Source organism: Nycticebus coucang, chromosome 1, assembly GCF_027406575.1.
Source record: "Nycticebus coucang isolate mNycCou1 chromosome 1, mNycCou1.pri, whole genome shotgun sequence".
NCBI lineage: Eukaryota > Metazoa > Chordata > Mammalia > Primates > Lorisidae > Nycticebus > Nycticebus coucang.
In genome coordinates this window covers 179,056,459-179,084,009 of record NC_069780.1, presented here as the reverse complement: position 1 = coordinate 179,084,009, position 27,551 = coordinate 179,056,459, and the positions used below count along the sequence as shown (strand labels likewise).

Below are 27,551 nucleotides of genomic sequence, written 5' to 3'. Positions count from 1 at the left end.
TACATACGGTAGCAAGAGAAGAAGAAGTCACAGATCATAATGTTTACAACAATGTTTACAAAATATTTGCAAAAGACTTATGGCATAAAGAATTCTTAAAACCCAAAAGTCAAAAATCAACAACTTCATTTAAAAGAAAAAGGAGCAAAGACCTGAACAGATTCCTTATTAGAGAAAGTGTACAGGTGGCAGGTCAGCATATTAGACGAGGCCCCCCATCCTACTGGGGAAGTACAAGTTAAAACGATGAGATATCACTATCCACGTATTAGTGTGGCCAAAATTCAGAACATTAACACCACCCAAATAATGGCAAGGATATGGAGCAACAGGATTATTATTTATTGCTGGAGCAAATATAAAATGGTACAACCATGTTGGAAGGCAGTTTCTAATTTTTTTACAAAACTAAACAAATCTCCCCTCACAATCCAGCAATTACATTCCTTGATACTTAACCAAATAACATGATAATGTACAGTCATACAAAACCCTGCACATGAATGCCAGTAACATGATTACTCATAATTGCTCAAACTTATAAGCAAGCAAGACATCCTTCAGCAGGTAAATGGAAAAATAAGCTATGGTACATCAGGAGAATAGAATATCTTCCAGTGCTAAAAATAAAACAGCTATCAAGTCAAAAGAAAAAAAATAGAGAAGTCAGAAAAAATATCTCACTAAGTGAAAGAGGCCAATCTGTCAAGGTTACAGACTATACGCTTATGATTCTACCTGTAAGACACTGGGAAAGGCAAACATATATGTAGACAGTAAAAAGGTCAGTGTTTACCAGAGGTTACGGTGGAAAGAAGAATGAATAAGAATAGATAACACAGAAGACTTTTAAGGCAAACTATTCTGTATGACACTGTAATAGTGGCTACATGTCAAAGTATATATATAAATGCCCACAGTATATACAAAGTCAAGTGTGAACCCTAAGAAAATGAAGTCTAATTGGAAAATATTAACAAAAAATATTCTTTTAATTGAAATACTTTCAGAGTCCTGATTGACCAATGGTGTACACTTGTATATAAAACTCACTTACTCAATATCATCATGTAATGTTCCCATTGTTAATTTATTTCAGTATTAAAAAGAGCTCCAGTAAGTTCAACACAAGTTGACATCCTGAATTTATTATTTGAAAATACGAACTCTAGGATAATATGCTAAGACCTGTGCCACGTCTCAGATCAAATAGTCTGTTATGAACAAAAGGATATGTAGTAATTTTTACAGCAATTTTCAAAGGTATTATGATAAAATTTTAGAAAAGTTTAATCATAAAATTCATAGACAGAGCAATATAAAAACTAGTGATCTATAATAGAAAAGAAAATAGGTGACCTACTTTGGACATTCACAAATCCAAAGGGTAAAGGAATTTAGTGGAAATTGAGTTTTTTACCGAAAATAGTTAAAATATGTAATAAACTCTTGAAAGGAGGAATAGAAATCAGTATCAAGAGTACTAAAGTTGCTTGGGGACAAGTAGCAACATGAGTTTATTGCTATGCACAAAGGAATACCAGATATTATTTTTTCAGTAATGCCTAAGGAATCTTCCAGAATGTGAGGATATTTGAGGAAATAATTTAAAGCAGCCTTGTATACATTAGGTATTAAGAAAAGTATATATTCTAATAGTATAAAGTCCATAAAGGCATGATTACCAAAAATTAATTCATCAGAATACTATATATAAAAAAATGTTCTTCACCTACGTCTTGCATTTAGTGTTATGAAGAAGATATTTAATAGAATTAACTAGAGTTCCATACTCTTATATAGCATATAATATTAAAAGAACTCATACTTTGGAATTATTTTACTCTCTCATAAGCAGGATTTGACTAGTTCAAAATATAAACTCTGCCTTATCCTTTATTTCCAGATGTAATAGTTTTGTGAGATTTTTTAAAAAGTATTTTTAATTAAAAAGAAAAAGATATTCAAAAATACTAATACTATGAATGATACAATTAGATTCAAATCATAGAATAATATTCCATTTTCTACCTCTTTAATACGGTTATGGATCACATAGCAATATTGTTAAAATGTACATAGTAGTTCACTTGACTCTAATCTATTTCCACCATTTCTGACAAGTTTCTAAAGTCAAATCTACTATATATACATTATATTTTGAGTAGCCGGAGTTGTTAGCATTACATGCTAACGTTTTCACTCATGTGAAAAATCTAACTCTGAAAGTGTCAGGAAGATCTGATTCACCACAAAAATGTGCTAATGCTTCTATAACAAGGAATATCTTTTTTATTTTTCAATTACCTTATAATTGAAAAACTGCAGATAGGTTGGAATGGGAAATGAAGCCTGTTAGTGTAACACGAAGTATTTTCTCAAGTTAAATTTGTGAGAGCTTAAATATAAAAGTATCAATAGAACACAGTCATAGAGTTGGGAATTTACAAGTTAAAATGTTCTAGACAATTGTTTCTTGTTTGATAAGTATTTTGAAGTACTGTTTCTACTTTACCAGAGTAGGTATGTAGTTTTAAAACTTTTTGCATATACATAGTTTCACATGTTTCCTTAATGTCCCTCCATTTAATCGCCAAAAATAAGTTCAACTTGTTTTGCTTTTAATAAATAAATAAAATTAAAAGAGGAAAGTATTTAAATGTTAGTAGCTATTTTTGGAATTAGTGCTCATTGGATTTGAAAATCTTTTGCTCCTGCTTTTCAGGTACCCATTTATGGGCTTAAATCAGACAGTTGTTTGTGACAGATGTAAAGTGTGCTTAGCATGCACAAATATTAGCTGGTAGGGTGAGAAAGTTCTATTGCCTTGGACAACTCATTTACATGATAGCCACCCTTACGAAGTTTAAGAGCTCCTCAAGCTCATGCTACGTGTATTAGCCAAAATAAAATGGGCCTCTGATCTTCAGGCTAGTATTTGAAACAAAAGAAACTACTTGATATGTTTGTCCTATAAGGTCCAGTTAGAGAAGGAACCCACTAGGTAAATAAAATCTATTATTATATATTTTAAGATAACCATATATTTCAGGCAAATCACATATTATTCCATGAATTTAAAACATTTAAAAACTTGTCCACAAAATTTATATTTCTTAGCATAATACACAGTATAGTTATTTTGTTTGTTTTTTTTTTGAGACAGAGTCTCAGTTTGTCGCCCTCAGTAGAGTGCTGTGATGTCATAGCTCAGAACAATCTCCAAATCTTGGGCTTAAGCAATTCTCTTGCCTCAGCCTCCCCAGTAGCTGGGACTACAGGCACACGCCGCAACGCCTGGCTGTTTTCTGTTGCAGTTGCCACTGCTGTTTTAGCTGGCTGGGGCTGGTTTCAAACCCATTTCCTTTGGTATATGGGGCTGGTGCCCTACCCACTGAGCCATAGGCACAACCCCCACAGTATAGTTTTATAATCTGTTCATCTATCTATTTCTCCAGGGCCAATTGCTCCTGAATCCTCCTAATCACCCTAAATCTCAGTCGTGCTGGGCTACACACATACTTTTTCCAATACCTCATAATCATAATCATTCTGAATGTGTACTCTCTCCCCATAATTATTTCTTACATTCTTCACACCATTTTAAAGACAACTCGAACATCATGTTCTCTGGAATACTGGCTCAGATTTATCAAAGGACATGGCAATTAATTTCTTCATAGTATCCCTTCCATTTTTCAAACCAGCTTTCATTTTTTTATTTTGACCATTATTTTATATTGTATTACATTTACCATTTTAGAAAGGACCACATTTCCAAAGGCTTCCATTTGGTTCTTCTCCCATTACTTTCTCACTCTAAGGGTCAGAGATCTAACTCAAAGATGCTAAGTGTGCTTAGATGAAGTATAATTTGAGGCGGTAGAGAAAAAACCAGAATGGTTTAACAAAACAACTGAGATCACTGTGATTTAAATATCAGTCACCGATTTACATATTCCTTGTCCACCACAATCCCTTACTTTGTGATGTCACAGTGCATTTCGAATTATCAGAAATCATTACCACTTCAAAACAAATGAGTAACTTTTCAGAACTGACATTTATTCCTGGTCACTCTACTAAGTCACCATAGATTCCTTTGAGGAAGGGCTGGGGGGAATTTTACAAAGTATACTTGATGCAATATGGCCAGTCTTTACTCAAGGAAACCAACTGTCTCAGTGAATTACGTTGTTTTAGATACATGTTAACTGAGTGTTAACCCACTCATGACAACTGGGTGAAAGTGCTTGACTCTTCATTGTGGGAAACTAAGTCAGGTTTCGGGCCACAAATCTAAAAATGTGTGTTGTTGTTGTTCTCATATATACTCAGTAAAATTTTAGTAGGAAAGTATGAACAATTGGCTAACAAAAATCTCTGCAAGTAATCTCTTCTGATCAGTGATTAGAACTCAGTTCCTGCAATTTATTTGGTAAATGTGTCACTATAGCTGTGGCTGTTACACACTGAGTCTTTGATTCTGTTACTCTGGAATCCTCCTTCACCTTCACTAATGTCAAGAAGACCATGTCAATGGCGGTGTCTCCCACCATTAAGTTGGAACTGCTATGGAGAGCCATATATAATGTTTCAAAGTGGCACTTGAAATGTTCTTGTACCCTCAGCCCTATTTATTTTCCAGTACCTTAGGAAACAGAATCCTCTGAGTCCTCTAGGTGGGAGTGAGTTGGAAGAGAGCAGTGATTCACCTTGCTCATGATACACTTTCTCCTGCATTCCTATCTTCCTAAGCCTTTAAATTAAGTATGGAGAAACCTCAAAGCACTCAAGCTAGACCTCCCATTTGATCCTGCAATCCCATTACTGGGCATCTACCCAGAAGGAAAAAAAATCCTTTTATCATAAGGACACTTGTACTAGACTGTTTATTGCAGCTCAATTTACAATCGCCAAAATGTGGAAACAGCCTAAATGCCCACCAACCCAGGAATGGATTAACCAGCTGTGGTATATGTATACCATGGAATACTATTCAGCTATTAAAAAAAATGGAGACTTTACATCCTTCGTATTAACCTGGATGGAAGTGGAAGACATTATTCTTAGTAAAGCATCACAAGAATGGAGAAGCATGAATCCTATGTACGCAATTTTGATATGAGGACAATTAATGAAAATTAAGGTTATGGGGGGGGGAAGCAGAAAGAGCGATGGAGGGAGGGGGGTGGGGCCTTGGTGTGTGTCACACTTTATGGGGGCAGACATGATTGCAAAAGGGACTTTACCTAACAATTGCAATCAGTGTAACCTGGCTTATTGTACCCTCAATGAATCCCCAACAATAAAAAAAAAAATGGAAAAAAAAAATTCTTTCCTCTATGTTAAGATTAAAATGTTCTTGCACAGCGGTTCTCAACCTGTGGGTTGTTACCCACAGGAACTGTATTAAAGGGCCGTGGCATTAGGAAAGTTAAGAACCACTGGTCTAGCATTTTAGCCTCCTTGAATTTCGGTACAATTGAATACACATTTCAGTTAACCAACTAAGTAAACTGGTAATGATATTTTCAGGTATGCAAGCAAATCTATTCAATAAATTCAGCCAAATTCAGTATTATAAGTTTTCACCTTTTGTCTAATTCTCTTACAATCAACTGTCTCACAAAATCCCCAGATTTTTATTGATATCAATTGGCAAAATCTTACTATTATTTTGAAATGCAAGTTATTCCCTCATAGTTCAGATTTTATATGTAATCTAGGGCATGGTAAGCTCTGACTCAGAAAGGTCAGAAGATAGTAAGGATGGAGGGTGAGTTAGAAGAAAATTGGCAACCAGACTGATTTATTACCTGATCTTCAAGCAAGGGCAGACCAGTCTTCTCAGTCAGAGGAAAGATTGCCTCTACCGACAAGATAGGCTTAGGGAAAGTCAAGTTGTTTTCAAGTTTATTACTTTAACCCAAACCCACTCATATGGCCTTAGAAGCTTCCGAATATCTTGCAATGATTAGATCGCAAAATTTAATGGGATGGGTTTATGCTTATGGCTTTTTATCTCGTTTGCTCGTTTATCTGTAAACTGTCAAATTCAGTTAAAATAATTATTCCATCTTATAGTCTTATAATAGTCATCTTATAAACAGATAGTGAAAAACAGTTACCAGTTGGTTGCTAGTGCTTTGCTTCAGAAGGCTTTTTATCACAAGTCACAAGTAAACACAGCTGGTTATTTGGATAACTGGAAAATCCATCACCTTCTATAGGTTACTAGTACCCCAATTACCATTACCAAATAGTTCAGTACTATCCTCACGGCCAAAGGACATGATCAAACCGATTCCCTGGACCCAACATTGGTAACCCGTGCATTTTCCCATATATATGCTCCTTTATCAACTCTAGGTATGATGTCTTTAGTCACTACTGAGTCGTGAAACAGAACCACATCAGTTATTTTAACAGAATATTTAATCCATATCTTGGAGGACTGAAATTATAAGAAAGGATCAGTGAAGTAACAAAGAAAAGTAGTTACCACCCCTAGAGTGGAGGGAACAAAAGAGACTTCTCTAATTCTTTTGTATGATCTTTTAAATTTAAATAATACTTTTTAAAAGTGACATAGACAAACCTTTAATTTCCACTGGCTTGGAGTATTCCTTTTACACGTTTTTTTTTTAAACAAAGGACTTAGATATATTTTGTTTTCTGATAGACAGCTACTCCTTAGAATATAAGAATTTACTAGATGAAAGGGGGGGACCCATCGAGTGGGGCAAAAAGATCTGCCTTCCCAACGCTGTTACTCCTGAGGGGGTGTGAGCGGGAGGGTTGCAGGAGTTACTAAAACAGCTGGAAATGGAAGCAAATGTTGTTGAATTGCCAGGAGGAGGTGAAAAACACTGAGCTCTTTGAAAAAACACCAACAAGAGCAGGAGATGAAAAGGAAAAGAAAGTTTGTCCCTTTTCCTGCCTCCCAACTCTGTGTAGCACTTTCTGGGCGGAAACTAATGGGAGCAATCTACAATAGATGTATTCTTTCATGAGCCTCATCTGAGAATCACAGAAGGGAGGATGGGAGGGAACAATTGGGCATAAAGGTAAGTGTTGAATTACTGACAGTTTTCTTTCTTATTTACTAGATGGAGAACCTCAATCTACTTTTTGTTTGTCATTGTAGCCACTCGAATAGTTCTGAATAAAATGTCGTATTTACTAGTTGCTCAGCAAATGTTTCTTGAGTGATTACATGAAGAGCAGTAAGAAGACATTTTAATTTAGATGGTCAAGTGCTGGAGATCCAGAAGCATTTAATGTTCATATGAGTTCTAGGGCTAATGTGTCTATGATTTTGTCAGTGACTGTTCTAAGTTCTTCGAACCCTTGGATCACCCCTACAAAGTATGTGTCATTTTTGTCATTATGAAGATGATGAAATATAGGCTGACAAATGTTAAAACCTTTTCTATGGTTCTAGAGGTTCTAGAGTGAGCAAGATAACATAGAATAGTGATAAAAGAAAATGAGCTTCAGAGACAAAAAAATTCTCTGAATTTGAAATCCTACTCTCTTTTCCCACCAAATACATTTTGTAATTCATCTTCAGAAATGCATTCTGGAAATCCTCTAGTGTCCTCAGTGATTATTTTGCTGCTATGAGTCAATGTTTTCTGCCTTCCTTAGATATACATTTACTAAGGCATATTTCCTGGCAATGAATGGGTTAGTTCTTGATATCCCGCCCAAAGTTAACGTTGTATTGATTTATGACAGAAGCATCAATAACTATGATACCTTGAGTTCCTCTATCAGCCAACAACTTTATGGAAAAATATTAAAAGTATCTATTAGATGTATGTCAGGGTGGAAATTTCAGAGTACAAGTCAGTTTACTAGAGTTAAAATGGCAACACATATACGGACAAACAGGTGGACACAGCAGCAGGAGAGGAGGCAATAGTATTTTAAATACTTTCTCTTCCTTTGCAGAACCACTAAATGTCTTTAGAGGTGGTCTCATTTATGCCTGAAATGCACGTTGGTCTATGCAGTGTTTCAGGAGACCTTCCAAAATGTGAAAAGTGTGTTAGCAAACGAGCCCAGTTATTTGGCTACAAAATCAACATTTTCAAATTTTAAAATTCAAATAAATTGCCCAAAAGGAGAAAATAAATCTCTGCCTTCTCCGCTTTCAAGCGAGTACCAAGCATTTTCTGTTTTGTTTCTGGGATATCTAATCATATATGCTGCATAAGGAACCAAACCTTTTTCTTTTTTTTTTTTTGCAGTTTTTGGCCGGGGCTGGGTTTGAACCTGCTACCTCCGGCATATGGGGCCGGCGCCCTACCCCTTTGAGCCACAGGCGCCACCCTAGGAACCAAACCTTTTTCATCCATAGCACTTTTTTTTAATTTTTATTTTTAAGGAGTTTACACATTAATATGCCAACCATAATAGAACTGTGGGCTGTTCCCAGTGAGTGGCCAGGAAAGCAGCTGCTTTAGCTGTTAAATGACAGAGCTACACATTTTATAGGTATTCACCTGTATGTAAGTATTAACACACAAGACCACTTCACCATCTCAATTGACCTCCATTTTAAATGAAAAGAAAAGGAAGGGAAAGAAAATTGGATACTCAAGAACATTCTCACATTTTAATTATATGTCCTGTACAAAGAGCCAATTTTTAGATTTGTTCCTTTAAATACAGATATTAATAAATGACACAATGTGCTTTGATAATTGACAAAAAATAATTGTAAGAAACTATTCTTTTTTTCCTGAATCATTAAATCTGAATAGCAGTATATAACACAGGCACTGTGAAGGTTTAGATAATCACATAAAATGTTGCATGATTAACAGCAGAGAGATTCTCAAGGAGGTGCATAAAGATTGATAATGTACAAATTTATAGAAAAGGTGAGAAATACCAATCAAATGAAAGGTGTCACTATGGACAAAAGTTGATACAGAACTTTAGTAGATAAGGAAGATACACCAGATTATGAAGAACTCTGGTCTGCTTGAGGATTTGGATTTTTTCGTATACCATGTAAACAATATGAAGCAAAACATTGTTAACGACAACTAAAAACGTCTAGAAAGTGCAACGTGGAAAGGCAAACAATGAGGATGACTGAGAAGCAGAAATCAGATTGGAAGCTGTTACAGTTGCTATGTTCTTGAGAGAGCCGCTGCTGAAATTGTAGTTATTTGGGCCCTTTAGTTCAAGCAAGGCCTTTTAATTCAAGCATAGCATTTTCAAACTAGAAAATGACTGGGACTATCTAATTGGGACAAAGTTAGATTAAATTATTCGATTGCTTTAATTTAGACATTTTATTCTGAAGTTTGGTAAACAACAGGGCTCAAGGATTTAGTTACACGACTCAAGACAGTTCTAAAGGACAGGAAATAATGTAACAGAAGTGGCATTATATGAACCCATCTAAAGTCCTATCTAAGCAATGCTCATATAAAATAGCCAGAGACAATGGCAGGATTTGTGTTTGTGTATGGTACGGTTGAGGGAAGGATTGAATTCAGAAAGGATAATTTGTTACCTTATAGAAGATCCAGAACACAGATCAGGTATACAGTATAGGAGATTATATTTCCATGTTATTCAAATTCTATAAAAAGTATACCCACATATACACATTCTGACACATCATGGAATTTCACAAAGACAAACAAGCCCAGGAGTGAGTCTGTAGAGAACAAAAATGCATTACATTGATAATAGTAACAATAATAACAAATATAAACCGAGGAATGCTTTCCAATTGCTAATATCATCTAACTCGGTCCATTAGGTTAAATCCAGTACAATGAGCCCTGTCATTTCCTAACGAAGTCTGATATTAGCCTATCATATTAACAATTACCCATTTTTCTACTTTCTAAATTTCTCCCATACCAGGGAGGTATAGATGTGATGTATCTGGGGTATCTTTATTTCTTTCTTATTAAAACAAAAATATGAATATATTCCTTGCATTGTTATGTTTATCTCTTGGTTGTGGGCAAAATTTTCAGTATACAAAAAATTATACACGATTGCTGCATTTTCATTTTATTTTTAATTTTAGGCATTTTCCCCATCTCCAATACTATTTTAATATAAAATACAATCTTTTAAAAAGAAATTTAATTTTATTTAAACATTTTTTCATACCATTTACATCAAATCTGTAGAATCAGAATTCTCACTCAAGTCACATTGCTGAATAATTTACTTTACCAAAATAATTTTGTATGACAGATGGCACTAGAGTATAGACCAGCATGGTCCAGGTAGATTTGGAATTATCCCTCTATCATGTGTATATTATGCTAGTTGCATTTAAAATTCACTCCTTTCAAGGTATGTACATGTATGTATATTGTCAAACAAACTAAACATCCCCATATTTTTACTTTCAAAAGTAAGGGAGATGTCATTACCATTTACCGATTTACATCTTTCCATTTTATTTAAGCAACTACTCTGACAAGTCAATAAGTCATTCAAAAAATGATGGAAATCCTGTGACTCATTGCTCAGAATTCCTCTGCTTCTCTCACTTCCCCAAAGAAATCTGAGATTGTGGATGTCATTTTGTCTTCCATGAGCTGGCATCGTTTGACGGAAAGCCTAGACCTACCGAATAGGTTTCTTGGGTATGAACTCATTATTAAATGCTGCCTAATCCCCAGACAAGTTTTGTAGTGAGGAACATCTTTAGCTTCCATGAAGGTGGGAGAAATATGTTTCTGTTTATTAAGAAAGTCTGTTGTGCAACTCAATATGCATGGTTTTCAAAAGTGATGTAGGAAATACCCATTCCACAGAATAAGTCCTCAAATCAACCTCACTCAGCATATTTATGACTATTTCATATACTGTGATGCAAAAAAAAATATATTTGGGGGAATTTGAAAATGCATTACTCATATGTGAATAGGTAGTAAAAAATTATATTAGTTTTAATTATTCCATTCATATACATATATATCTTTTCTTTTAGTTGCCTTCTGTTCTGTTCTGAAAGCAAATTGCCTGGGAGCCAGAGAGTTATCAACTCCCTCAGTGCTGTTCACAAATATTTGGAGGTTATATGAAAGAATGCATTCCTTCTTGATTGTCCTATTATTCTATTTCTTGAGATTCTATTTGCACAACATATAATCTTTACAATTGCCTAAAATAACCCATACTTATTGTTAAAGCTGTTGTTATTTTTAAAGATTAACCTTTCATATACATAAATATTTTTTAAGAGAATAAGTTTTAGAAGGTATAGAATATATTTAATTTCCTATGAAGATAAAAACCTTATTGATCTGAAATGCTTCCTTTTGGAGTTAGAGACAGCTACTTACAGAAGTATTCACATTTTAAAATCAGTGAAAAAATATATCAAGAAAGCAGCATAAGCTCTTTCAGCTGTTTGCTGAGTATAATACAGGAAGAAAGAGCCCCCTAATGGAGGATGCACTTTCTCAATTCTCGGTTCACAATGGCTAAAATGAGTAATCAGGAAAGATATCTGATACTATGAAGGCAAAGAAAAAGTTGAATGAAAGGTCAATTAGAGCTCTCTCAAGTGCAAAGAACGGTGAGAAGTGTTGAAATGAATTAAGTCAGCCGTTAGATTTCAGGGTTAGAGTGACGCTTATATAAGTGACTCCTAGGACGCTTGTCTTCCTCAGTCATGTTAGCCGAAGAGCACATCTGTAACACTACAGAGCTTAAGGATGTGAAAGCTATTTTTTTTTTTTTTTTTTTACCAACATCACTTCCTATATAAGCAAGAGAGAATCAAATTCCTTACAGGAGAAATTAGAGAATATATAAGAAAAATACAAAAGAGAATCAAAGTAATACCAAGAAGAAGCTAAGAAGATTGTTCAAATGCAAAAGGCACACCTTGTTTAGAAATTATTTTAAAAGTTTTTAGAAGAATGTGATTATTCACAGGGAAAAAGTATATATATTTACATCTACTCATGCTAAAAGTATAATGGTCTTATAAAAACACATGATATAAATAGAATTAATTTTTTATCGCATACAACTCAATTTAACCCATCAATAAATGTTGTAGGGAACTGGAGCGGTGTAAAATAAGTTAAGATTATTACAACCAAAGTTATAAAATTTAAATTAATTTTGCGTATTAAACTTAAAAATGAACATATGAATTAGCTAAAACTAAGTTACCAGCTTGAATGAAATGTCAAATTGTTTGCATAAAAAATAAAGTGAAATAATTAAAAGCAATTTTGAGTAAGTTGCACAAGAAACATAACATAACATATGCAAAACAAGCAAGATTATATTGGATTTAAGACAAATTCTGTGTGTGGGTTTGGAATAATATTGTCAGTATATGCAGAAATATGTGATCTACAGTGCCTGTCACAGTTCTCAGTTAATATTTTGGCAGTTTTTTTTCTCAAACATAATACTTACAAATATATATATAGCTTTTATTTCAAATGACTCAATCTAAAAACAAAAATTACTGGTTTTAAGGTATATTTCTATCCCTTCAGACAAATTGTACTTTCCAAAATTTATACTACCAATTCAATTATTCCCACCTGACATGGTTAACATTCAAGGAAACATCTAGGTAGCTATAATACTTACAGTATTAGAAAACATCAGAATACCATTTCACATTTAGAAGACAAAAGATGTCATAAATAATTGTGTTTTCAAATTTGCAGTTTTAATTTAAATATCAACCAGGGTTAAAAAGCACATAAGAATAGCCATTCAGAATATTCCTACATCCAGATGCACTGGCTCCATTACTGGGTTGTAAACATGTTCTTACATGAAACATAGAGCAACCTATTTTAAAAAGTTTTTGCTGACTTACAACAGATCTTATACGTGACTAGAGGAGTGACTCAGGAAACTTCATTCAGAAGGTCAATCAGGGAAACTCTTGAGGTAAAATATCTCTAAACGATTTAAAAGCAAATTCATTGACATTTAAAATGTTACAAACCAGTTTAGTTCCAGTAAGCAAGAAATATGTTTCTGTGACAATGCTTTCTCCTTGGCAGCTGATTATCTGTGACCTGTAAAACTAAGGTCAGGCAACCACATCACTACTGCACCTCTTTGGCCCATTATTTTGACTCCATTTCATAATTTCCTTAGAAGTAATTTTCTCAAAGCCCTTCTCCCAGCAGGAAATTTAACATGTGCAAAGTCCTCATATATTCAAGACACTTAACCTGCATGTACATCCCTGGCACTTACAACATTAATTGATGGGACTGCAAGTCAGCAATGAACTCTAGGATAGCTTAACATCTCCAGAGTCATATTTCTTTGCCTCAGCTCAGTACTTTCTTAGGAACAAATGCTGGCCGTCAATAGCCATAACAAGAGAGCAGTCTAATGTCACATCATTTAAGACACATCATTCTTATGTGGAAGAGTTAAGGCTACAATGAAAAGACAGATTTAGTTAAAATGAACCACTGACAATCCGTGAAAAGCACATGGCAGCTTCTGCATGGAATAGCACAGTTGACAACTAAAGCAGTAATGGTCCTTCCTTGATAACCTATTATTTCCCAAACTTGTTTAACAACTACAAAACAATACCCATGGACATATTTTAAGCAGTGACTAAAAATGCACTTTTTAGTATAAACTATTTCTCTTCTTTATACAGAGTATCTGCTACACAAACTTACAATCTAGTGGTGTTACTTTAAGAATGACTTAAATGAACCTGGAGATAAAGCAGCAATGTATTCACGTGAATACAATATGCATTTCCTTGCTTCTGAATTCACATGCTTGTATATAGAATTGGCTTTAATGCATCCTGCAAACTCAGTTTTAAAAGAATGCAAAGCTGTGATATATTTTCCTGTGAAGGATTGAAAAGAAATCCAGAAATGAAAATTAAATTTTCTTACCTGCAGCATGAAACTGTTTCTGTTCAATGCTGGAACAAAGTGGGTCTGAGAAGGGGACGTAATTTTCGTATTCTTTTCAAAATCTGCTTCAATGATGCAGGAGTGAGATGAGCTGTTTTCCAAGGTGAAGTCTATTATTTTTTTCTGGGTCTCAGAGCTGACACCCTCTTGCAAAAGAAAAGGCACCTCAGTAAGTTGCTGTCTGAGGGGGCTATAAAGCAAGGTTATCCGGCACCAGCAGTCACACAGTGATGCTCTGGAACGTGCGCTGCCTTCCTCCCCGCCTTGTGCTCCTCTCTCCTCTCTGCCTCTCTCTCCTTTTCACCCTGACGCTCGCTCAGCTCTGAGTCTCAGCTCCTGCTGCTGCTGTGTAATCAATCTAGCCCGTCTGAAGCTAATAGTCCCCTATTTAACCAGCCAATCAATAGCGAGGATTTCACTGCCAGTCCCAGGAGTCTTTTCCAAGAGTGGTACAAACAATAAGAGTTTTGCCAGCAGATTAGCCAAGTATTTTTCATTATTTTATCTTCCTTAGAGATAAGGTTTCGAGAGACAGAGGCTCAAAGCAAGCTTACTGTTACCATGTCTTGCAGACTTTTATGTTTAAAATTTTACCTTTATTATTCAGCTGTGTTAACTTATAATTATACATCCTCACCTTCTTCCTTCACCCTTTAAGAATTGCTGCAAAGTAGCAATGTGTGCTAGAAATCTTTCCCATTCAAACATGTAAGAAAAAAAAATCAGGAGCAATATTGCATACACTGACGATTTTTTTTTGCTAGAAACCATAGTCGATTGTATGCTAGCATCAATTAAGGAACACCCCCATTATATTGATTTATATTAAAATCCAATTCTATAAAATTCATGAAAAATATTTTTATTCCTCTTAAAGAACAAGAGGGGTGTTTGTAGATATTTTTGAATCAGGTTCTGAGTCAGACTTCAGTGTATAAAACATTTTCAATTTGAAAGCATTAATCTCCAAAAGGATCCCTCTGAATGTATCAAATAAAGCATTTCACACCTGATTCATCCCTTCAAGGTTAAGAAGATTTTCTTCTTAAAGTGATACACTCAATGCTCATCTGCTGTGACCACAGTAAAAAGCACAAAGCAAACTGTTGAAGACCAGACTGGTTTTTCATTTCACATGTACTTCCAGGGAGACAAACAAAAAGAAAAAAGAATAGAGTATATGTGTTCAAGTTGGCCAAACCTTAGAAATACATTCTCCCTCGATTTCTAATTTGGGGGGTGGTTGCTCATCTCAGTTTCACTCTGTTTGTTCAAGCAATTTTTTAGTTACTTTTTCTTTAATATAATATAATATAATGCACTTCTGCACTCACAAAAGCAAGTTGTATCGGAATGCTTAACCACATCTCAGTTCTCAGTTGCCATTAAATTCTGGGCAGTAATCATGTAGTTCCAAAATTCAGCATCATATGATACAAAAACAAGTTTGTAATACGTAGTAAATAAAACATCTTATAAATTGATTAAAAAGACCACAGGGTATATATGATCATGGAGTCACATTTAATTATAGTCTAAATTATAAGTGTTGGAACACCTATTAGAGGCACACTTCTTGAGTTAGTTGACTCATCACAGCAAATATTTATTGAGCAACTCTTTGTATCAGACCTTGGACTCTCTGCAACAGAAACATAATTAAAGGAGAGACAGGTTACTTCCTGTTCTTGATATTTTCAAGATATCCTGTAGTCAATTGGTCGTCAATTTCTCAGGCATTTGCAATATGGCGAGTGGATAAGAAGGTCTCCAACAAGCAAAACTCGAGAGAGAGTAATTGCCTGCCTTGCTTCTTCTAGCTCAAAAAGCAAGAAGTAGTGAGCAAAGAGATCACGACTCCTCTAAAATAACAGAAAGACTTCGTAATGGACAGAATTGCAATGATCTTTCTCAAAGAGAATAAAAATATTTCACAGCCTGAAGAAAAAGGCTGGGGATAGAAGTACCACAGAAGCAAAACTACAAGATCAAAGGAGGCACAAGGTGGTGGAGAGGTAAAGCATTGTGAAATGAAGTCTCACATGACTTTCCAATCTAGTAAGAAGAGGTTCGGCTTAAAAGGTCTCAAATTTTCAACATAGACAGGTGACTGGAAAAAAAAAAGACTGGCACGCACACTTATACTCCCTTTCTTTTTTCTGTCATAGAATTTATCCTTCCTGAATTAAATTTGTCTTGTGGTTATTATGTGCATTTTGCTATTCCAAAATACAAGCTCCATAATGGAAACGATCTGGTTTTCCCACAATTTTCCCAGCCATTTTTAATAATTATGCCTGGGGCACATTCGCTGTTCAATAAACATTTCTTCAGTGAAAAAACAATGCTGGTGGGACTGCAAACTAGTACAACCTTTCTGGAAGGAAGTATGGAGAATCCTCAAAGCACTCAAGCTAGACCTCCCATTTGATCCTGCAATCCCATTACTGGGCATCTACCCAGAAGGAAAGAAATCCTTTTATCATAAGGACACTTGTACTAGACTGTTTATTGCAGCTCAATTTACAGTCGCCAAAATGTGGAAACAGCCTAAATGCCCACCAACCCAGGAATGGATTAACAAGCTGTGGTATATGTATACTATGGAATACTATTCAGCCATTAAAAAAAATGGAGACTTTACATCCTTCGTATTAACCTGGATGGACGTGGAAGATATTATTCTTAGTAAAGCATCACAAGAATGGAGAAGCATGAATCCTATGTACTCAATTTTGATATGAGGACAATTAATGACAATTATGGTTATGGGGGGGGAAACAGAAAGAGGGAAGGAGGGAGGTGGGTGGGGCCTTGGTGTGTGTCACACTTTATGGGGGCAAGACATGATTGCAAGAGGGACTTTACCTAACAATTGCAATCAGTGTAACCTGGCTTATTGTACCCTCAATGAATCCCCAACAATAAAAAAAAAAAAAAAAAAAAAAAAAACAATGAAATTATGAACATGTTTAGAATAATAAAATAATCACTACATGACAACTCCTTAGCTAGTAATTCTCTTATTTTACATTCAAAACTGTATAAAATGAATATTAGCCCATTTTACATATAAAAGACATTTATTACCTTATCTAATGGCATACAACCAATGACACTGTTGGATTCTAAAATCCAGACTCTTAACAATGTTGAGTTTTCAGGAACCAGATGATATGTCAGATAATATAAAATAAAACAGAAAATACTAATTGGGACATTGATTTGTGGGTCATATAATTGGAACTGGTGGAAAGAATAAAAACAAAATAAATCAAAGCTAAGGGTTGGAACTCAGGAAAGATGACAGGATAGGATGCAAAAGAGATCTATCTTCTGCACTAACGCAGCAATTCTACTGGCAGACTCTGACTGATGGAACTATTTTTGAACTCTGAAGTCTATGGAAGGTTGGTAACTTCCAGTGAAAGCTTGAATGGTTAATTTGCAGTTAATTTTGGTCCATTTAAGCTCTTAGGATAAAGAGCTGATACCATCCTACATGCTTTCTCCCTGTGGCAGGCTGCTACACATATATTCTTGGAATAAACTGCCTACGATTTGTGGGGATTGTGGTTGCAGTTTGAAGAAAGGACTCTCTTCTCCACATATCGGCAATCTGTGTTCTGGTCGCTGCTTGCTGCTTATCACAGAAGAGCACACAAAAAGGCATTGGCCATTGTTGCTGCACTTCTTTCAAAGTTTCAAGCCCTTCCTGCTCAATAAAGCAAACTTCAGATTTAAAGGGCTCACAATAGTCCCTTCTTCAATTTCCTCTGTTTCCCATTTAGGAGATCAACTTTGAAGACTATGATATGCAAAAGCAATCACACATACAGGGCAAATTAGAATTCATCATGCAGGCCCAGGAAAAGGAGTGAGTTCAGAAAAGCCTTAAGAAGACTTTAAAATTTCACTTCAGGCTGACTTTTGTCACAGAGAGCGCCTGCAACAATCAAACTAAGGCAAATAAACACAAATATATCAGGAAAAAACCCTGGATATGGTGGGAAAATCTGACTTCCAGAGTTACCATATTATTAAATTCACATGCCCAGTTTTAAACCAAAAATTGACAAGGCATTAAAAAAAAAAGAGTGGCCCATTCAAATAGGGTGGGGGGAGGAGAAAAAAATAGTAACTATTCCTGGAAAATAACTGATGGCCAACCTACTAGACAAATATATTCAAACTGCTATCTTAAATGAGCTGAAGAAGTAAAGTAAGATGTAGACAAAGTCAAGAAAATGATGTAATATTTTATGAAAATGTCAATAATGAGATAGAAAACGTAACATTAATCCAAAAAGGTATCTCAGGAAAAAAGTAAAACAACTAAAATGAAAACATTACAGAAAGGATTTATAGTCAGATTTGAGCAGGCAGAATAAAGAAATAAGTAAAACTGGAAGTTATGATGATGGAAATATTGAGTCTGAAAAATAGAAAGAAAGATTAAAGATAAGTGGACTGAGTAAAAGGGACCAGTGAGATACCTTTAAGCAGAAAAAAATATGCACTGTGGCAATGACAGAAAGAGAAAAGTATTCAAAGAAGTGATGTCTGAAAATGTCCCAAATGTGATGAAAGATATAAATATAAGTATCCAAGAAGTACAATGAATTGTAAATGGTATGATTCCCAAAGAGATTGACACTTACACGAAATCATCAATCCACTGAAAACCAAAGACAAAGACAGAATTTTGAAAGTATCAAGACAACAGTGTCTGGTCACATACAAAAAGTCTTTAATAAGACAATCAGCAAATCTCTCACAAGGAACTTAGGAGACTAGAAAGCTATAGGTTGATATAATCAATGTGCTAATTGGAAAAAAATAACTATCAACCAAGAATCCAATACCTGGCAAACTATTCTTCAAAAATGAGAAAGAGATTATGAGTTTCCCAGATATACAAAAGTAGACAGGTTTTCAACACAAGCAAGAAATGTTAAAGGGAGTCATGAAACTTGAAAAGAAAGGACAAGGTGGTTATCTAATGTCAAATAAGGAAAAAAGGCAAAGTAAATATATAAGCAATTATAGAACTTGTACTATTGTAACAAGTTTGTAACTCTGCCTTTTGTTTTCGTCATGATTTAAGGGACTAATGAGTTGAAATAATTATTAATTCAAAGTATAGCATTATTATAAATTTGATTTATAATTACAATTTTTGTTTTCTACATAATTCAAGAAACGAATGCATTAAAAATTATTAGTTTATGTTCTGGGGCACACAGTGTAGAAAGATACATTTCTGCGACATCAAGAACCCAAGGGATGGGATTGAGCTGTTCAAAAAACAGTTTTTGTTGCTATTGCAATTACATTAGTATAGATTCAAGTTAGAGTGTTATATCTTTAGGGTAATGCCCTTAGAAACCAAAAAGAAAATAGCTATAGAATATACACAAAAAGGAAAGAAATTTAAATGTTTTAGCATGAAAAAGCAAAGGAACATGTAAGAAGACAGTAATAAAAGAAATGAAAGAACAAATGTTAAAAACAAATAGAAATTAAACAGAAAAATGACAGAAGTCCCTCTTTCTCAGTTATTTAAATGTAACTAGATTATACTTTCCAATCAAATGACTTTCTACAATGGATAGAACAAGTAGGCAAAAGATAAATTCATGAAAGCTTTCCCAAACACAAAAAACTAACTAGATCTAACAAATAGATAGATAAGAACACTCTAGCTAACAACAGAAAGCACATTCTTTTCAAGTTCGTTTGGACTATATTTCAGGATAGATCGCATTTAGATGATTTAAGTCTCAACAGCTTGTAAAAGTTATTTATCATAAAAAATTATATTCTCTTACCACATTAAAATGAAGTTAAAATGCGGTAATATAAGGAAAATTGAAATTTCAAAATTTTGTGCAAATTATACAATACACTCTCAAACAAGCGATGGATCAAAGAAGAAATCACAGAGGATATTAAAAAATCTTTCAAGTTGAAGATAAATGGAAACACAAAATGCCAAAATTTACAGTCTATAGATAGCACAGTGGTACAGAAAAATTCATAGGTATAAATGCTTAAATTAAAAAAAATCTTAATAACATATATTTAAAAGTTAAGAAACTAGGAAAAGAAGAACAAACTAAATCCAAGGCTGGCTGAATGGAGGAATAAGAAAGATTAGAGGAGAGATAAACAAAAAATTCTTCATATTAGAGAAAGAATGTTTAAAAATCTATAAAATCAAAAATTGGTTCCGCAAAAAGATCAATAAAATTGACAAAAACATTAGCTAGATAGGCAAAGATAAAACACTGAAATTACTAAAATCAGAAATGAAAGCCTGGACTTCACTTCTAATTTCATAGAAATTAAAAAAGACAAAAGAGTATACAAGGAGCAATTGCATGCAGAAATGGATAATAATAGACATTATTAGAAACCCAAATCCCACCAAGACTAAACCACAAAAAGTAGAAAATCTGAACAGAACTATAACCAGTAAAAATATTGAAATATTTATCAAAAAGCCCCACACATAATTGCTTCATTGGTAAAAGTCTACAAAACACTTAGTAAAGAACTAATACCAATCTCATACTTTTCAAAAATTGAACAAAAGGAAACACTTGCTGAGTCAGTGTATAAGGTCAACATCACCTCAGTACCAAAGTCAGCAAAAGACACTACGTGAAAATGATATGGAGATATCCGACATAAATATTGATCCAAAAACATTCAAGATAATAATGGCAAACTCAATTCAGCAGTATATTTAAATGATTATACACAATTACCAAATGAGATTTATTCCTGGAATATAAGACTGGTTCAACATATAAAACATATTCAATGATATACACCATAATAACATAATAAACAGAATTAAAAAACATTTGAAAAATTTTTAACATACCCTTATGATTTAAAATAATAATTCAACAAACTAAGAATAGAAGAAAAACATCTCAACATAATAAAAGCCATACATGAAAAGCTCACAATGAACTTAACACTCAGTAAGAAAACCTGAAAACTTCCCTTTAAGATCAGAAACAAGACAATAATCCCTAATTGCTTCACTTTTATTGAACAGTATTAGAAGCCCTAGTAATTTCTTTTACTACAAATTAAAGAAGAAAAATTTATCAAAGGTATCCAAATAGGAATGAAAGAAGTAAAATTATTTGTGTGTAACTGACCTAAACTTATATGTAGAAAATTCTAAAGATTCTACAAAATAAAACCTATTAGAACTAAATTCAGAAAAGTAACAGGGTACAAAGTCAGCATAAAAAAAAATCTTCATTTTATAAACTAACACTAAGTAATCACAAAGGAAGTTAAAAAAGAAAATATTTCTACTTACAGTAACACCAAAAAATAAATAAAAAATAAACCTTAGGAATTAATTTAACGAAGGAGATTTAAGTCTTATGCAATGAAAATACAAAATACTGCTGAAAGAAATATAAGACATAAATAAATAAAGAGGCATCCCACATTCACAGATTGGAAGATATATTTTTAATTATCAAAATTACCTAAAACAATCTACATATTTAATACTATTTCTATAGAAATTGCAATGACATGTTTTTGCAGAAATTGAAAAAACAATCTTGAAGTTCGTGGGAAATCTTAACCCTTAGTAGCCAAAATGATTCTGAAAAAAAAAAAAAATGCTGGAGAAGACACACCTGCTGATTTCAAAAACTGCTACAAATTTACAGTAATCAAATACTGTGGTGTTGGTACCAAGAGTGACATACCAACTAATGGAATAGAATAGAGAGTCTAGAAATAAACCCTTGAATATATGACCAAATTATTTTTGAAAAGGATGACAAGATCATTTATAGAGAAAAATATTTTTCAACAAATAGTGCTAGAAAAATTGCAATGCAAAAAAAAAGATGTTGGACACTCACCTAATACCTTACGCAAAAATTAATTTGATTTGTGATTCATGAATTCATTAACTAAATACATGACCTAACTGAATGTCCTGAAACTATACAGCTCTTAGATGAAAACTAGGACAAAAGCTTCATGACATAGGATTATGCAATAATTTCTTAATATGACACCAAAGCCATTGAAAATAGAGGCAAAAATAGAAATACTAAACTTCATGGATTTTTAAAAAATTTTGCATCAAAAGGTACTATCAAATGAATACAAAAGCAACCCACAGAATGAGAGAAAATATTTTTAGACTGCATATCTGATAAGGAATATATATTTCATAATATAAAAAAACTTTTAAAACTCAATATAAAAAATAACTTCAATTTCATAATCAGCAAAGAAATTAAATAAACAATCCTCAAAAAAATGTAAGTCAATTTAAGAAAGATATTAGACCTCACTAATCATCAGGGCAATGCAAATCAGAATTATAATGAGCTAGGCAAGGTGGGTGGCTGATTCCTATAATCCTAGCACTCTGGGAGGTGGAGGCCGGTGCATTGCCTGAACTCAGGAATTGGAGAGCAGCTTGAGCAAGAGCAAGACCCTCTCTCTAAACACAGCCAGGCGATGTGGTGGTGCCTTAGCCCCAGCTACTTAGGAAGTGAGGCAAGAGAATCAATCCCTTGAACCTAAGAGTTTCTGGTTGCTGTGACTTGACATAGGGCATTCTACCTTAGGGAGAATAAATTAGACTGTCTCAAAAGAAATCAAACAAACAACAACAACAACAACAACAACAAAAACCAAAGAATTATAATGAGACCCCACCTAAAAAACATTAGAATGGCTACTATTATAAACAAGCATCCATTAAAAATGTTGATGAGGATGTAGAGAATTTAGACTGCTTTGCACTGCTGGTGGGAATACACAAGGGTAAGGCTGCTTTGGAAAATGTTATGGCAACTTCCAAAAACCTTAAAAATAGAATTATAATATGTTACAGTATTTCCTCTTCTGCATATAAATGCAAAAGCATTGAAAGGAAAGTCCTGAAGTGTCATTTGTATACCTATGTTTACAGACGTAGTAACTAAAATGTTTATTCATAGTAACTAAAACAGGGAAGGAACCTAAGAGCCCATTTACACATCAATGGTAAAAAAAAGTTGGTATACACAGGCAATGGAATGTTATTCAGCTTTCAGAAAGAGTGAAAATCTTGACTTGCTACAACATAAATGAATCTTTAGAATGTTATGCTAAGTGAAATAAAATAGTCCCCCAAATATAAATAATATACCATTCCACTGATATAGGGTACTTAAATTTGAAGTGTAGTGGTGACAAGGAGGTGGAGGAGAGGAATTGAGAGTTTAATACCCAGGGGAACTGAATGCTAGGAATAAAAAGGGACATCAGGATGTATAGGAAGAGGTGAGCTACATAGCAGAGGGCTGCATGATAGCCGGGACCTCATCAAATGGAAGGTGAAGGTTGGTGGAAGTTGGCCCAGCTGCCCTGTCGCACAAATCTGCAAGATTGCATGGATCTCCCAAGCAGTGCTTAAGTGCACTAAGGTTGGAAGCCTTAGTGATTGAAAACATTTACAGAAAGCAAAGATTTGTGTTTTTGTTTTGTTTTGTTTTGAAACAAGAAATTTAGCAGGAAAAAAGGTGGGGGCTCAAGATTTTACTTATTTGATTTATTTTCACAAAATTATAGTGAAAAGGTGTAATATTGAAATAAAAACATCCTGACCTCATTGTTCTCTCATTCTGAAATATTCTTAAGAGAAAAGGCAAAATCATTTTTGATACTGAGAAATATCAGAATATAACCTCAATGTAACTTCCAGTGCCATTGACTTATGTTTGGAAGCTTTCTCAGTCCATATGAAGGAATGTTCTTTTAAGACCCTCCAAAGTGATTAGAAAGCTAATCATGTAGGAGGCAGGCCCTGAAGGTAGAGTCTGGCTGTCTCTGGAATGTCCTGGAAGGGACTTTGGCAGTAGAAAACAAGATAAGTTACTGAGCATCTCAGTTACAGGTTGCACCTGTTCTATACAAACGAATAGCTGAATAAGTTTTTGTGGTTGCTCTGTATGGTTTCTTTGTACTCTTATGGTATAGACCATTTGCTGCCAACTGGTTTTATTATTAGAATGTGTATGTGCAGAACTTAGTATTGTTAAGAGTATATAAGCTTGCAAGAAATAAAATTAAGGGCTGCATGCCTGAGCGAGCTGTAGCCCTCTGCTTCTCCACAATTCTGACTGTTGGTCTTATCTCTGTGACTCTGGCCGGGACCGTTTACAGCAACATGAGAAATCCAGGAGATTGAAATCTAGAACAAACACGGTGGGAAGTGTATCGAGCATTCACTGGTGCTTCAAAGAGAGAAGGTTTACGTTTTGTATCGTGGTTTGTTAAGGTCAATTATAGAAAATGACCAATGAATGAAATTCATCAAAAAACAAGCTCACATTCTTCATTTCTCAAATGTCATTTCCTCACAAGGGTGCACTTTTCCTTGAATATTTTTATATTAACTAATTCTACATGCAAATCTCAATGCCAGACGCAATAGGGAACACAGGGTGAGCTAAGCAATGTTTCAGAGCTTAAAGAATAAATACTCTAACAAGAAAATAAGGTAAGTATTTATTTTATGAGATAAACATAATTCTATTCAAAGAGATGAACAATTAGAATGGTAAAATGATTCAGTATGTATCACTTATTGAATCTAATTACTTTTTAAAAATGAATATAAAAATATAGAGAAATATGAATTAAAACTCTTGAACTTTACATTTTGACAGTCCATCAAAATTTTAATTTTCAGAATTTTGACCAGACCTTGTTTTATTAAATAATATGCACTTGTAAATGCAAAGGGAATTTATCACAGGTATTTGCAATGTAATGTGTTCATTTATCAATAACCAAAACATTACCAAACAGTCTTTTCTATGTGGCTAATCATTTCTCCCAGCAAAATTTATCAAACAGGGATCCTTTCCCCCCGTGTATGCTTTTGTTTTGTTTATCAAAAACTGGTGACAATATGGTTTCATCTCTAGGTTCTTTATTCTAATTATTTATACCCACATAGTAATCTCAAATTAGAAAAAAACTATCAATCACAACTATTTATTTTTGAAAATACTTTCATTTTTGAAATTAAGTAGAGACTATTAAGATGTTAATATTAATATATGTATTATATCACATAATATGATGTTATATAATATGATTATTCTTGTGCATAGCAAGCATTAATCTTTGAAGAAATATTTTCCTTACTGAATGCTTTTTCAAGACATGTCTATAGAATAGAAGGGTAAATGACTAAGTGAATGTATTTCTTTCATAATGACAAACCATCATTTTATCGATATTTCTATTTTATTAAACCCTAGTAGTACATGGTATCAGTACCATTACTACTGCTTTTATCACCTATCCCTGTATGTTTATTTCTTGTAATGTGTATTAGCTCTATGAAGGAACTTTAGCAATTTTTGAGCAGGATTATACTTTACTCTTTTTAAAATCTTCTATAACAAACATTGTTATTATTAGCACATAAGTGACTTTTGAATTACTGAATTATTAAATAATTTTTAGTTGTGAGTCTTTATGTCTGTATTGAGAAAATATCATTATTTTAAGAGATGAACATAGAATTATTTCCAAGAAGATGGCTTTTTAGTTTTGGAACTGATAATGTTTTATTTGGGTGGGGGTGTGTGTTTTCCTTTTTAGACAGAGTCCCACTGAGTCACCTTGGGTAGAGTGCCATGGTGTCATAGCTCACAGCAAACTCAAACACTTGGGCTCAAGAGATCCTCTTGCTTCTGCCTCTCAAGTTGCTGGGACTACAGGCTCCTGCTAAGACGCCCAGCTAATTTTTCTATTTTTAGTCGAGACAGGATCTTGCTCTTGCTCAGGCTGATCTTGAACTCCTGAGCTCAAGCCATCCACCTGCCTCAGCCTCTCTCAGTGCTAGGATTACAGGCGTGAGCCACCACACTCGGCTGTGGAACTGATCTTATTTTAAGAGTGAGGTTGTCTTAGTACATCTTGAATGAGTTAGAGTTATCCAAATAGGCAGGTAAACAGTAATCAATAAGAAATGAGTGGGAATTTAAAGATGTGGTTGGGGGAGATGTAGGGGAGAAAATAGGGACTGGATAGAGCAACGTGGCATCTGAGACCAGAAGGGTTGGCAGAATTGATCAGGGCAGAGGTGGCTAGGGTAAATTTTAATTTAATTACATAACCCACTCAAATATAACAAAAGATTAGAAGAATTTTTAAAATTCAAAAATGTATGGCATGCACTGTGAATGAGACTTTGATCTGTTTCTAGGAGAGCTCAGGGAAGCTGAACCCTCAGGATATAAGTTGAAATGAAGATCAGTAATTTAATGAAAATAGAATATCCAACTAAAAAATATCCAAAAGAATTTCAATCCCTAGGAATTCACAAAATCTTGGGAAGCCATTAAATTTTGTGAGTTGGAGAATATGAGGTTCAAGCCAAATCTATTTAAAACTCAAAGTATGGGTGACAATAGCTTATCTATGTAAGTCATGCTCTTCACTGTTTCTCAACTCCTTTTACAGGCCTTCCAACGTTCCAGAGTCTTGAACTCTAAAATGTGCTGATAGTGCTGAGAAGCATAGTGCAGTTAGACCAGATTACTCCGGAGAGGAACATTACATAAGTCCTGCAGCTAGTAAGTGTCAGTGCAGTGAAGAATCTGGTATTGATTTGCATCTGTTTTGCTGTAACTTCTGTGCATTGCTTCTTTTATTTTGCTGTCTATATTTTTCTTGAATTACTTTAACACTACTTCTCTTCCTTTTGTGGCCTTTTATTCTCCCGAAAGAAAGAAATATCTTGGTGTTGAAAGGACAGATTTGTAAGCATTCTCCAAAAGTAGAAGAAATATCACAGGCTTCAGTGAGACTGTTAAGTATCTACAGGAATGCTTATTGACTGTGTCATTATATAAAAAAAGTAGAGTATCATGTTATCTGACAGAAAAGTGGGTAATTTTCCCCCAAAAAAGCTGTGTTTTACTTAGATGTTTTACTTTAGTTTGCTTTATGGGGAAGATTACAGTAATTCTGCAGTGAGAAGGTTTTTCTTCCACAGGAAATGTCCTGTACTGAAATAAATAATGGTGGTTGGCTGCCTATCTAATGAACAGTTATGAAGTTTTTATAAAACTTAGGCCTGAGGGTACCTTTGCTATCACATTCGTTTTATTAAGGATCTGTTTGGATACATTTTGAGAGTCCACTCTGTATTACCATTTTCTCTTGAATTGTATGTAGGGAGGGAAGAAAAATCACAAGCTTTCAAGATAAAAAAAAATGTAAAAGTAAGACTAGAAACTTAAAGTAGTAGTTGGGAGCAAAAAGAAAGCAAAAAGACAAAAAATCAATAGTATCACAGAAAATAGCAACTATCAGTGATATAAACAACACAGTCTATCAAACGAGAAAGAAAATAAGAAATTCAATGTGGATTTAGGAAAGAAATATTTTAAGGTTGCTAAAGAAAGGGCCTAAGAAGAAAAATGTGCTTATAGAACATTGAGGCAAGTTTGTGATAGCCTCACACCCAGGAAACAGATTAAAGAACTCACATAAAATGTGGCGTCCCTGTGACGTCCTATGTGGAGTCCCATGTATATATACATGTACAAATGTATA

At 34.1% G+C, this 27,551-nt stretch overlaps 1 protein-coding gene across 1 annotated transcript in view; it reads right to left on the bottom strand.

The window, feature by feature from the left end:
- The window catches only part of CDH18 (cadherin 18), a 922,309-nt gene extending 908,276 nt beyond the window's left edge, over positions 1-14,033 (bottom strand). The window contains exon 1 of the mRNA XM_053592795.1: positions 13,908-14,033. The gene's annotated coding sequence lies outside the window, so the exon portion shown is untranslated. The remainder of the gene's footprint in view (positions 1-13,907) is intronic.
- Positions 14,034-27,551: the final 13,518 nt, after the last annotated feature.